This window comes from Chrysemys picta, unplaced genomic scaffold (assembly GCF_011386835.1).
Source record: "Chrysemys picta bellii isolate R12L10 unplaced genomic scaffold, ASM1138683v2 scaf654, whole genome shotgun sequence".
NCBI lineage: Eukaryota > Metazoa > Chordata > Testudines > Emydidae > Chrysemys > Chrysemys picta.
In genome coordinates this window covers 5,001-12,500 of record NW_027053361.1, presented here as the reverse complement: position 1 = coordinate 12,500, position 7,500 = coordinate 5,001, and the positions used below count along the sequence as shown (strand labels likewise).

General features: G+C 68.8%; 1 non-coding gene across 1 annotated transcript; it reads right to left on the bottom strand.

Annotated features, from left to right (window-relative positions):
* Positions 1-3,614: 3,614 nt before the first annotated feature.
* On the bottom strand, positions 3,615-3,733 carry LOC135979102 (5S ribosomal RNA). Its single transcript, XR_010596427.1, has one exon. It is a non-coding gene; the product is annotated as a 5S ribosomal RNA (ribosomal RNA).
* Positions 3,734-7,500: the final 3,767 nt, after the last annotated feature.

Genomic DNA, 7,500 nt, shown 5'->3' with positions numbered 1-7,500 from the left:
TTCCGGCCCGGGTGTCACCCCACTGCCAGGGCAGCGCGGCAGTGGTGCTGAGGACCGCAGAGGGGGGCTTAATAGTCGAGACGGAGCAGGTCCGGGGGAGGCTTAATAGTCGTCCCCGGCCAGTCCGGGGGAGGCTTAATAGTCGTCCTCCGAGCGCTCCAGGAGGCAGGCTTAAGAGTCGTGCTTTAAGGCCACCAGGTCAACCCGTCGAATCTACTGGGTTGACCTGGCGGCCGGTTTGCTTTCCGGCCACCAGGTCAACCCATTGGATTCGACGGGTTGACCTGGCGGCTGGTTTGCTTTCCGGCCACCAGGTCAACCCATTGGATTCGACGGGTTGACCTGGTGGCCGGTTTGCTTTCCGGCCCGGGTGTCACCCCACTCCCAGGGCAGCACGGCAGTGGTCTTGAGGACCACAGAGGGGGGCTTAATAGTCGAGAGGGAGCAGGTCCGGGGGAGGCTTAATAGTCGTCCCCCGGCCAGTCCGGGGAGGCTTAATAGTCGTCCCCGGGTACTCCGGGGGCCAGGCTTAATCGTCGTCCCCCCGGGCGCTCCAGGGGGAAAAGCTTAATAGTCCTCCCCCGAGGATAGGCTTAATAGGCGTCCCCCGGCCAGTCCGGGGGAGGCTTAATAGTCCTTCCAGGGGAGGCTTAATAGTCATCCCCCGGGCAGTCCGCGGGAGGCTTAATAGTCGTCCCCCGAGTGCTCCGGGGGGGGGCAGGCTTAATAGTCGTTCCCCAGGCAGTCCGGGAGAGGCTTAAGAGTCATCCCCCGACAGTGTGGGTGTGGGTGTGGGCGGGGGGGAGGCTTAGCAGTCGTCCCCAGGGCGGTCCGGGGGTGGGGGGAGGCCTCAGAGTCGTCCCTCCGAGAGCCGTGTCGGCGGCGGTGGCGGGTGTCAGGCTTTACATCCAGCCTCCGGAGGGTGAGCGTCCTCGGACGCGATGCAGCCGCCGCAGAGAGGCAGCCTCCGAGGCAGGGAGCGGAGCACCGAGGCTGGGGAGTGGGGAGCAGGAGCCGGGGGGGGGGAGGTGGGGGGCGTTCAGGACAACAGGTCAACCCCCGGGAAGCGGCTGTCAAATGTTCAAAGTCCCCACTCGGCCACCAGGTCAAGCCCCGGGAAGCGGCTGTAAAATGTTCAAAGTCCCCCCCGGGACAACAGGTCAAGCCCTGGGAGGCGGCTGTCAAATGTTCAAAGTCCCCACCGGGACAACAGGTCAAGCCCTGGGAGGCGGCTGTCAAATGTTCAAAGTCCCCACCGGGACAACAGGTCAACCCCCGGGAAGCGGCTGTCAAATTTTCAAAGTCCCCGTTCGGCCACCAGGTCAACCCGCTGAATCTACTGGGTTGACCTGGCGGCCGGTTTGCTTTCCGGCCACCAGGTCAACCCATTGGATTCGACGGGTTGACCTGGCGACCGGTTTGCTTTCCGGCCACCAGGTCAACCCATTGGATTCGACGGGTTGACCTGGTGGCCGGTTTGCTTTCCGGACCGGATGTCACCCCACTCCCAGGGCAGCGCGGCAGTGGTGCTGAGGACCGCAGAGGGGGGGCTTAATAGTCGAGAGGGAGCAGGTCCGGGGGAGGCTTAATAGTCGTCCCCCGAGGACTCCGGGGGCCAGGCTTAATAGTCGTCCCCCCCCCCCCCCCCCCCGGGCGCTCCAGGGGGGAAAGCTTAATAGTCCTCCCCCGAGGACTCCGGGGGCAGGCTTAACAGTCGTCCGCCCCGGGCGCTCCAGCGGGAAAGCTTAATAGTCCTCCCCTGACAGTGTGTGTGTGTGTGGGAGGGAGGCTTAGCAGTCTTGCCCCGGGTGGTCCGGTGGGGGAGGCTTAGCAGTCATCCCCCGAGGACTCCGGGGGCAGGCTTAATAGTGGTTCCAGGGGAGGCTTAATAGTCTTCCCCCGGGCAGTCCGGGAGAGGCTTAATCGTCATCCCCCGACAGTGTGTGTGTGTGTGTGTGGGGGGGAGGCTTAGCAGTCTTCCCCCAGGCTGGGTGGGGGCCTGGCGGGAGGCGTCGCAGTCTTCCCCCGGGCGGTCCGGTGGGGAGGCTTAGCAGTCGTCCCCAGGGCGGTCCGGGGGTGGGGTGGGGTGGGGGGCCTCACAGTCGTCCCTCGGAGAGCCGGGTCGGCGGCAGTGGTGGGTTTACGTCCAGCCTCCGGAGGGTGCGCGTCCTCGGAGGCGATGCAGGCGCCGCAGAGAGGCAGCCTCCGAGGCAGGGAGCGGAGCACCGAGGCTGGGGAGAGGGGAGCAGGAGCCGGGGGCTGGGGGTGGGGGTGGGGGGCGTTCAGGACAACCGGTCAAGCCCCGGGAAGCAGCTGTCAAATGTTCCAAGTCCCCACTCGGCCACCAGGTCCACCCCAGTCTAGCAATGGGGTTGACCTGGCTGACGGCCGGTTAGTATCAAGGTAAACTCACCGTCGTCCACAGGAGGGCAGCTCTCAGGCCGGCCGGCTGCGGCTGACTCTGGGGCGGCGCCCGGTCCCGGCAGCGAGGGGCGGGGGGCGCGGAGCGAGACGGGGCTAACCGGGGGGGGGGGGGCGCCTCCTGCGACTTTGGGGGGCCGCGGGTCGTCAGTGGCGTGCAGGCCGGGCCTCTCCCGGGGGATTCGGGGGGGGCGGTCCTGCGGGCCGGGCGCAGGGGGCTCGGGCGAGCCCGGGCCGGTCCGCCCCGGGGCCGGGGTCTCCGCCTGCGGCTCAGGGGGGCGCGGGTCGTCGGGGGAGGAAGCCCGGGGGAGCTGCACACCGGCCCGCCAGGCCAGGCCTGGCCTGGATGGCCGCGGGGGGATTCGGGGCGGTCCCGCGGGCCGGGGGCCGGGCGCAGGGGAGGCGGGGGGTCCGAGCGAGTCCGTCCCGGGCCCGGGGCCTCCCCCTGCGGCTTTGGGGTCCGTGGGTCCCCGCTGGCGGAAGCCACTGGGAGCTGGACACCCGCCGTCCGTCCCGCCTGGCCAGGCCTGGCCTGGGTGGCCGCGGGGGGATTCGGGGCGGTCCCGCGGGCCGGCGGCCGGGCGCAGGGGAGGCGGGGGGTCCGAGCGAGTCGGTCCCGGGGCCTGGGGTCTCCCCCTGCGGCTTTGGGGTCCGTGGGTCCCCGCTGGAGGAAGCCGCTGGGCGCTGGACACCCGCCGTCCGTCCCGCCTGGCCAGGCCTGGCCTGGGTGGCCGCGGGGGGATTCGGGGCGGTCCCGCGGGCCGGCGGCCGGGCGCAGGGGGTCCGAGCGAGTCCGTCCCAGGCCCGGGGCCTCCCCCTGCGGCTTTGGGGTCCGTGGGTCCCCGCTGGAGGAAGCCGCTGGGCGCTGGACACCCGCCGTCCGTCCCGCCTGGCCAGGCCTGGCCTGGGTGGCCGCGGGGGGGGATTCGGGGCGGACCTGCGGGCCGGCGGCCGGGAGGGTCCGGGCCAGTCCGCCCCATGCCCGGCGTCTCCCCCAGCGGCTTCGGTGGCCCCGGGGGGGGTCCTCCGCGGAGGAAGCCGGGTGGGTGGGGAGCCGGACCCCAGGCGCCCAGACCCGTGACCTGCGGCCGCGACCTCCGACTCGGCAGGAGCGACGAGGGGCTTTCCGGCCCGTCCCCCCCTCTCCTTCCCCCCCAGAAAAGGAGAGAGAGCTGACTCGGACCGGGAAAAGCTGCCTACGGCACCTGGGATTCCCAGGCGGTCACCCATCCAAGTACTAGCCAGGCCCGGGACGGTTTACCTTCCGAGATCGGACGGGATCGGGGGCGTTCGGTCCGGTATGGCCGTAGGCACCCGGCCCCGCGCCTCCTCGCCCGCTTTCCCCTGCCGACGCCCGGGCCTGCCGCACGGTGAGCCCCGGTCGGACTGCCCCCCCCCCTGCGGCAGGGCCCCCGTCTCTCGCGGGCCCGGTCCTTTTTTCCTTTTCGAGCTCCGGGGCCCGGGCTGGCCGCCAGAGCCCCTCCGCCCGCCCTCCCCGGCGTCGGGGAAAATACTGTCCCGGACTTCCAGTGCGCCCGATCCTGTCAGCCGGGGGGTGGGGAGGGGCAGTCCCTCGCTGCGGCCGGGGAGGGTGAGCCCAGGGCGGCTTGCCTGCCGTGCGAGGCCCCTCTCGGCCACCAGGTCAACCCCGAGTCGAAAGGGCTGAAAAATTTTCAGAGTCCCCTCCCGGGCACCAGGTCAACCCGTGGAATCGGACGGGTTCACCTGCTGGCCGGTTCGCTTCCCGGCCACCAGGTCAACCCCTAGGTTGCCGACCGGCCTACCCAGTGGCCGGTTTGCTTTCCGGCCACCAGGTCAACCCCTAGGGGTTTTAACGGGGGCACGCCCGGTGGCCTCTTTCCCGTCCGGTCACCAGGTCAACCCGGATCTCCCTCCTTCCCTGGGCGTCCCCTCCTCGGAGGCGTCAGGTTCCATTTCCCCCCCCCCCCCCCAGACTTCCAGGGGCCCGATCCAGTCGGCCGGGAGGCAGTCCCTCGCTGCGGCCGGGGAGGGTGAGCCCAGGGCGGCCTGGTCCATGTCTCTAGTGGGCCCGATCCTTTTTTTTTTTTTCGAGCTCCGGGGCCAGGCCCGCCCGGGCAGCCCTCCTCGGAGGCGTGGGGCGATTCCCCCCCCCCCCCAGACTTCCAGGGGCCCGATCCTGTCGGCCGGGAGGCAGTCCCTCGCTGCGGCCGGGGAGGGTCAGCCCAGGGCGGCTTGCCTGCCGTGCGAGTCCCCTCTCGGCCACCAGGTCAACCGCGAGTCGAAAGGGCTGAAAAATTTTCAGAGTCCCCTCCCGGGCACCAGGTCAACCCGTGGAATCGAACGGGTTCACCTGCTGGCCGGTTCGCTTCCCGGCCACCAGGTCAACCCGTGGAATCGGACGGGTTCACCGGCTGGCCGGTTCGCTTTCCGGCCACCAGGTCAACCCCTAGGTTTTAAGGGGGGGACGCCCGGTGGCCTCTTTCCCGTCCGGTCACCAGGTCAACCCGGATCTCCCTCCTTCCCTGGGCGCCCCCTCCTCGGAGGCGTCAGGTTCCATTCTTTTTTCCAGACTTCCAGGGGCCCGATCCAGTCGGCCGGGTGGCAGTCCCTCGCTGCGGCCGGGGAGGGTGAGCCCAGGGCGGCTTGCCTGCCGTGCGAGTCCCCTCTCGGCCACCAGGTCAACCCCGAGTCGAAAGGGCTGAAAAATTTTCAGAGTCCCCTCCCGGGCACCAGGTCAACCCGTGGAATCGAACGGGTTCACCTGCTGGCCGGTTCGCTTCCCGGCCACCAGGTCAACCCGTGGAATCGGACGGGTTCACCGGCTGGCCGGTTCGCTTTCCGGCCACCAGGTCAACCCCTAGGTTTTAAGGGGGGGGGGACGCCCGGTGGCCTCTTTCCCGTCCGGTCAGCAGGTCAACCCGGATCTCCCTCCTTCCCTGGGTGCCCCCTCCTCGGAGGCGTCAGGTTCCATTCTTTTTTCCAGACTTCCAGGGGCCCGATCCAGTCGGCCGGGTGGCAGTCCCTCGCTGCGGCCGGGGAGGGTGAGCCCAGGGCGGCTTGCCTGCCGTGCGAGTCCCCTCTCGGCCACCAGGTCAACCCCGAGTCGAAAGGGCTGAAAAATTTTCAGAGTCCCCTCCCGGGCACCAGGTCAACCCGTGGAATCGAACGGGTTCACCTGCTGGCCGGTTCGCTTCCCGGGCACCAGGTCAACCCGTGGAATCGAACGGGTTCACCTGCTGGCCGGTTCGCTTCCCGGGCACCAGGTCAACCCGTGGAATCGAACGGGTTCACCTGCTGGCCGGTTCGCTTCCCGGGCACCAGGTCAACCCGTGGAATCGAACGGGTTCACCTGCTGGCCGGTTCGCTTTCCGGCCACCAGGTCAACCCCTAGGTTTTAAGGGGGGGGGACGCCCGGTGGCCTCTTTCCCGTCCGGTCAGCAGGTCAACCCGGATCTCCCTCCTTCCCTGGGCGCCCCCTCCTCGGAGGCGTCAGGTTCCATTCTTTTTTCCAGACTTCAGGGGCCCGATCCAGTCGACCGGGAGGCAGTCCCTCGCTGCGGCCGGGGAGGGTGAGCCCAGGGCGGCTTGCCTGCCGTGCGAGTCCCCTCTCGGCCACCAGGTCAACCCCGAGTCGAAAGGGCTGAAAAATTTTCAGAGTCCCCTCCCGGGCACCAGGTCAACCCGTGGAATCGAACGGGTTCACCTGCTGGCCGGTTCGCTTCCCGGGCACCAGGTCAACCCGTGGAATCGAACGGGTTCACCTGCTGGCCGGTTCGCTTCCCGGGCACCAGGTCAACCCGTGGAATCGAACGGGTTCACCTGCTGGCCGGTTCGCTTTCCGGCCACCAGGTCAACCCCTAGGTTTTAAGGGGGGGGACGCCCGGTGGCCTCTTTCCCGTCCGGTCAGCAGGTCAACCCGGATCTCCCTCCTTCCTGGGCGCCCCCTCCTCGGAGGCGTCAGGTTCCATTCTTTTTTCCAGACTTCCAGGGGCCCGATCCAGTCGGCCGGGTGGCAGTCCCTCGCTGCGGCCGGGGAGGGTGAGCCCAGGGCGGCTTGCCTGCCGTGCGAGTCCCCTCTCGGCCACCAGGTCAACCCCGAGTCGAAAGGGCTGAAAAATTTTCAGAGTCCCCTCCCGGGCACCAGGTCAACCCGTGGAATCGAACGGGTTCACCTGCTGGCCGGTTCGCTTCCCGGGCACCAGGTCAACCCGTGGAATCGAACGGGTTCACCTGCTGGCCGGTTCGCTTCCCGGGCACCAGGTCAACCCGTGGAATCGAACGGGTTCACCTGCTGGCCGGTTCGCTTCCCGGGCACCAGGTCAACCCGTGGAATCGAAAGGGTTCACCTGCTGGCCGGTTCGCTTTCCGGCCACCAGGTCAACCCCTAGGTTTTAAGGGGGGGGACGCCCGGTGGCCTCTTTCCCGTCCGGTCAGCAGGTCAACCCGGATCTCCCTCCTTCCCTGGGCGCCCCCTCCTCGGAGGCGTCAGGTTCCATTCTTCTTTTTCCAGACTTCCAGGGGCCCGATCCAGTCGACCGGGAGGCAGTCCCTCGCTGCGGCCGGGGAAGGTGAGCCCAGGGCGGCCTGGTCCATGTCTCTAGTGGGCCCGATCCTTTTTTTTTTTCCGAGCTCCGGGGCCAGGCCCGCCCGGGCAGCCCTCCTCGGGGGCGTGGGGCGATTTCCCCCCCCCCACCCCCAGACTTCCAGGGGCCCGATCCTGTCGGCCGGGAGGCAGTCCCTCGCTGCGGCCGGGGAGGGTCAGCCCCAGGGCGGCCTGCTTGGCGGCCGGGTCCATGTCTCTAGTGGGCCCGATCCTTTTTTTCCCTTTTCCGGCTCCGGGGCCCGGGGTGCCCGGGTAGCCCTCCGCGGTGGCGTCGGCCAATTTTTTTTAAAATCAGACTTCCGTGGGCCCGATCCTGACGGCCGGGAGGCAGTCCCTCGCCGCGTCCGGGGACGGCGAGACGCTCGGCCACCGGGTCAACCCGGAGGAAGCGGGCTGGGGGAAGAAAAAAAAAAAAAAAGTTTTCCAAGTCCGAAAAATTTTCAAAGTCCCCTCTCGGCCACCAGGTCAACCCCTTTGGAGCGAATGGGTTGACC